The sequence below is a fragment of the Thermobia domestica genome, chromosome 18, assembly GCF_964235325.1.
Source record: "Thermobia domestica chromosome 18, izTheDome1.hap1.1, whole genome shotgun sequence".
Lineage (NCBI taxonomy): Eukaryota > Metazoa > Arthropoda > Insecta > Zygentoma > Lepismatidae > Thermobia > Thermobia domestica.
In genome coordinates this window covers 138,200,297-138,206,511 of record NC_137471.1, presented here as the reverse complement: position 1 = coordinate 138,206,511, position 6,215 = coordinate 138,200,297, and positions in this window count along the sequence as shown.

Genomic DNA, 6,215 nt, shown 5'->3' with positions numbered 1-6,215 from the left:
AATATGTGCAGACTATTAGTTTTCAACTAGCGGAACCTGCGCTCTCTACACAGCGCATTATTCACATATGAGCATGAATCTCCTTGTCATTCCTCATATCTACATGTCTCTTTACAGATACAAGTGAAGAACGCCTTCATAAAAATCGGCAAGGAGTATCATAAGGGGAAAATTTTTTCGACTATTTTTTATTTCAATATCTCGCACCGTTTGCAAGATTTGAGCCGACTTGTGGTTGGAATTTCTAATTCATATATGAACAGTGTTTTCTTTCGTTTTGCATGCATTATGTGATAAGTAAGTAAATTACACACACAATTAATTATGTCAGTTATATATGGAGTTCATAAAAAAGGAACTCTCAAAACAATGAAGATTCATCTTAGACTGGAGAAATGGTTATCCTTCGTTTTCTTATCATTTGGCCATGAAACAAACACCTGAGAGATATACAACCCCTATATTCAACTATGTGATGTTGGAATATATAACTCGTAGGGTATGAAGTTTTACTTTTAAAAAAATGCAGTACTTCCAGTGTACCCCTAAAAATTTAATAAAGAACTAATGGCCATGTTTTTTTAAATATTCATTAGAACTGGACAATTTACACAAAATTTGGAATCGACCTATAACCGCTACCAGGTTATAGAAGCATTTTTGTGGACACTCTGTATATTTCGTAAATACAGTGATTATTGCAATAGAAGTAAATGCAGAGAAAACTAAATACATGGAAGTGCGTCGGGACCGTAATACGGCAAATTGTGAAGGCGTTAAAATATTAAATAATACTTTTGATAAAGTAGATACTTTCAAATATTTAGGATCAATATTAACAGACGAAAATCATATTCACGAACAAATTAAATGTCGACTAAAAGCAGGGAGTTCGTGTTACTATTCGGTTCAAAATCTCTTGTCGTCGCGAATTCTGTCGAGGAATTTGAAGCTTAAAATATATAAAACGATAATCATGCCTGTTGTTCTGTATGGTTGCGAAACATGGTCGCTTACTCTGAGGGAAGAACATAGACTGAAAGTATTTGAGAACAGGATCCTTAGAAGAATATTCGGACCCAAGAGGAACGAGAATGGGGAAAGCTTCATAACGAGGAACTACATAGTTTATACGGTTTACCCAACATTGTTAGGGTCGTCAAGTCTAGGAGGCTTAGGTGGGCAGGTCATGTAGCTAGAATGGAAGAAAGTAGAAACGCTTGCAAACTCTTGACTGGAAGACCCATAGGAAAACGACCATTAGAAAGACCTAGGCGCAGATGGGAGGATAATATTAAGATGGATCTCGCAGAAATAGGAATACAAAGTAGAAACTGGATGCAATTAGTAAGGATAGAAGTCAGTGGAGAGCTTTTGTGAACGCGGCACTGAACCTCCGGGTTCCATAGGCCATAGAGTTAGTTAGTTAGTGATTATTATTTCCGATTTATACTTTGTTCTCCGACGCATATAAGTTCTTTCTTCGGTGGGAATTGCTTCTTTCCCACATAACTGGACAAAGAAGTCTCTTATTGTTTTCTCATATATATATATATATATATATATATATATATATATATATATATATATATATATATATATATTTAAAACAATGCTTTCTGGTGAGAATGTTTGTCAGCGACGAACGTTTTCAGTGTTTCTCCCTGACTTATTATTATGCACAGTATATATTCTGCAGTTATTTGGAACTAAATTAAGTGCTTTCTTTAATCGCTTATGAAAATATTGCAGTAGTTGAGAGAAATACTGGCTGACCAGATATTGAAGTCACCAAAGTGACGCCAGTGACGTTGGTTCTGTAGTTCCTTGTCTGTACTTTCTCACGCCCGAGTTTCGCAGTGTCTCGTGCAGTTGACTAAAATTAACATAAATTATTTTCCGTATTCTGCTTGCATGTGCACATAGGTGATTTAACTGAGTGGCTTTTGGAATGAACTGCCAACACTCTTCAGTTGACCATTGCAACCCGTACCTTGAGCTTGGGTGCTCAGGGAGTTTGACTCCGGTATTGTATGCAGCCACCACACACGTTGCGTCGGGAATTAAGTCTGACTTTTTGTTAAGGGGCATAAGCTATTAGCCGCCGAAGGACGTTTTCTTACGGCTAGCCCCCAACTAGTGAAGTCCCAGGTCCGCAGACCTTGTGCGTACATGTCAGTTGTATACGCGTCCTCCAACATTAGCATTCTACTTTTTTAAATTTGCTGAAGACTCATCTTTACGCTTCAGGATTGTTTGGCGCAGCAATTGGATTTCTACGTGAAATTGTCACGACAACCCCGCCAGTGCTAATCCCCCAAGTGCGTCAATGGTGTGAGAGAAGCATACATAGTGAAACTTCAGAAATAATCTCATATATCTATATCTATATCTATATCTATATCTATATCTATATCTATATCTATATCTATATATCTATCTATCTACATCTATCTATCTATCTATCTATCTATCTATCTATCTATCTATCTATCTATCTATCTATCTATCTATCTATCTATCTATCTATCTATCTATCTATCTATCTATCTATCTATATAAAGGGCTATATTGCATGAAAACGGCAAAGTGTGATTTCAGTGATGAAAATTATTATCCATATTATGTGTTAAGTGTTGTGTTCATTTCTCTTCGTTTTTTTATATTAGTATTCTAATAAATAAGCATAGTCTTATTTATGCAGGGTGTTTTCGTTGCTTGTGTGAATGATGTTTGTGTGCGTTATGGTCTGGATGACCGTCTAATCGTCCGTGAGGTTTTCGGAACGAGACATCCGAACCTCTCGGCGCCTAATGCTCATCTCATTATGAGACCGACAATCGATTTGGAAACAGTTTGTAACTCTTCTTGGAGAGGTCCTTCATCGTCCTATCCAGGTAAGTTCAGGCCTCAGGAGAATACTTGGTAATAGGACCACGAATCACGAACAGCGACCAGAAAACTCAAATTGGTTACAGACCAATGGAAACGGTACGTTTTTAGCACTTGTGGGTTCAATATCTCATTGTCGAAAGGACTGGAGACAAACATAAACTTTTCTATGGGGACAAACATATAAGCGTAAATCTAGTATTTTAATACAGATAATAATTGGAATAGTTTTATTTTCGAGTGCTATATTTTAATATTCCCAATATTGAAATTTTTGAATTTATATTTTTCACGCGTTTGAAAAAAAAGGATATCATTACTAGTAAAATTAACCTAATACGAACATTTTTCAATGTTTCCAATTTTCCGGAAGGAAATCGAAAAAAAACGGTTTTTTACCAACAGGTTCAAAATTTCCGGAAATTTTACAACACTAGTTCAGACACACTTGTACTTGGCCCAGCATTAAACTCTGATGTTAGTTCCGACGCAGTTCGCTGCCTGTCCTGTTTTACCAGTCTGCTCAGCCTACAATGTCCGACATATGTAATGAGGTGGGGGACGCCCAACGCCTTGACGTTTGGACGTCGTTTCCCCTTGGTTTCGCCCAGGGCCGTGCCGTCGAAAACCAGCGCCAGGGGCGAGAGTATGTGACGGCGCCCCATACATATATTCCAAGCAATTTTTCCTAGCTTCTTTCCCTTTTTCTTCCGAATTTTTCGCCCCCTTACTTCATCGCCCGGGGCCGGTGCCCCGCTCGCCCCCCACGGCACTGCACTGGTTTCGTCACTTGTTGAAGACACTCACCACAGCACTCCTCGAACACCTGACAAGTCCTGCAGTTTCTGAAATTCTCGTGCCGAGTATTTCTGAATGAGTACTTTCTTCAAAATAATATTAAAAATTATAGAAAGATTTTCGAGACATTCGAGTCGTGTCGAGATTTTTGCGAGCTGTCTCGACTCGACTCGTGTCTCGACTCGAAAATTCGAGTCGAGAAATGCTTTTGTCTCGACTCGTCTTGAATTTTACAAAGTGTGTCTCGACTCGAATTCGAGTTGAGATTCGAGATATGTCTCGACTCGTTTCGCATCCCTAACAACTTCAAAAACTTTTGTAAATCCTTCCTTATAAGCGATTCTGTATATAGTATCTCTGAAGTTGAAAAAATCTGTTATCAAGAGTTGAAAGCAAGAACAATGATACATAGATAAAACATACCTGATAGTGTGAAAAAACTTGTATATATATATATATATATATATATATATATATATATGTTTGTGTGTGTGTGCTATCTTTGACAATGTCTATTGGAACAAATGTTGTTTAATGACTATAAAGCATATTTTATCTTAGAGTCTCAAAGTGCGTTCTTTAACCGTTTCAGAAAAATAATTGGGGTGAGCCTAGAAAGACGACATCCGGCCTCCCACCCGGAACCTTGAAATAATCAGTTAATGTAAGAAAGCAGATTAAATTGTTTGTTCTCTATTTGTTCTGATTTTTTTTACACTATCAACGTTTGTTCTTTATCCGTTTCAGAAAATACAAAGAAACGTAGTTGTGCCGTGGCTAGAATGATGTCGTCCTGTCCCCCCACAACCTTCAAATCATCAGTTAATGTAAGAAGGTGGGTTAAATCATTTGTGCTCCATTTGTTCTAATTTGTTTTAAACTATCAACGTTTGTTCTTTAACCGTATCAAAAAAAATAAAGAATAATATTTGTGGTGTAGCTAGAACGATATTGTCCTGCCCCACCTCCAGTGCCGGATTTACGTATAAGTTAAACAAGCTATAGCTTAGGGCCCCACTCTTCTGGGGTGGCAAAAGTTTTAAAGAAAAAACTGGCTATAATATAATTACCAAATAATAAGAGAAAGCAAATAAGGTAAAACTCACGCATACAAGAACGGTATTTTGTAATTGTTATGCACTAGGCTCTTATTAATCAGTAATAAGGGCCTCACTCGTAATGCGGTTCTGTTTCCTAACTCTGCTTGTAATAGTGTCTCTATTACCCTGCCTATCTTATAACGGAACCCCCGTTTGCCAGCCCTGCTTGAAATGCGCTTCCTGTTTCCTAGTTCCGCTTGAAATGGAGCCCCTGTTTTAGAGCCCCGCTTATAATGGAACCCTGGTTTTCATTATAATGGGCCCCGTTTCCAAGCCCTGCATGTAATAGGGCACCTGTTCTTCAACCATGCATGTAATAGGTCCCTTGTTTCAGAGTCCTGCTTGTAATGGGGATTTTTTGGAACCATTACATTTAGCTACTTTAATAAGACTTCACATTATAAGTGTTATGGTACTTTGTACTTGTATGCTGATAGAAGTGCTACCATTTCTCGTACTCTTTGGAATACGAAAAGAAATCGGAGCTGGTAACAGTTTCAAGAGCAAGGCTTAAAATTTAGTGTCCTGGGACGGTAAATCAGTGTCCTATTAGAGTTCAGTTCCTGTTTCTCTGCCACATTTGTCTCTTAAGAACATTTGTCTTTGTCCGTTACTTTTTACTTTATTATTATTATTATTATTATTAATAATAATAATAATACAGTTTATCTACCAAACAACTATTTATATTATTATGCGGTATTAAACCAAGTCTGGAACTTGTGATATTTATTTACTTCCATCATTCCATCCGGAAAATTAGTGTGATCTGTAAGAGAGGGAGTTTCTAGTGTTATGTGAAGGGCCATTCTCATGTTTGAAAAGATTAAAGACATACGCAATTCAATGACTGATGATAGCTTGAAAAACTTAAGATTACTTTATATTGAAGAAAACTGCTAAATCGTTAGACCTACAAGAAGTTTTTGATAAGTTTGCTGCTGCCCATAAGAATAGAAAGATCCTACTCTAAGTAGAGGCATGAAAATGAAAATGAAATCTTTGAGTTTTACGTCCCACGGTTATGCCGGTTAGGCTAAAGGAGACGGTGATGATGAGTAATGAATGAAATGGTGGAATGAAGAAAGTGGGAGGAAACGGGAGAATCCCGAGAAAACCCACGCACACGGTGTTTGTCCACCACAAAGTTTACTTGACGGGGGCTGGGATCGAACCCGGGACCCCAAGCACCAGAGGTGAACGCTCTACCACTGAGCCACCGCGGCCCCCAAGTAGAGGCATGAACCTATAAGTTACTTTCTTGACCTGTAAAAGTGTATTTCTCTGCTTCCACTTATATTTTAAACGCAGCAATTAAATAATTACTTACTTATATTAGAAATCAATTGTATTAATGTATCCTAGTTGTTTGAGGTAGTAAATTCTTACATTTTCACTGTAAAAGAGTAAAATCATGAAGAACAA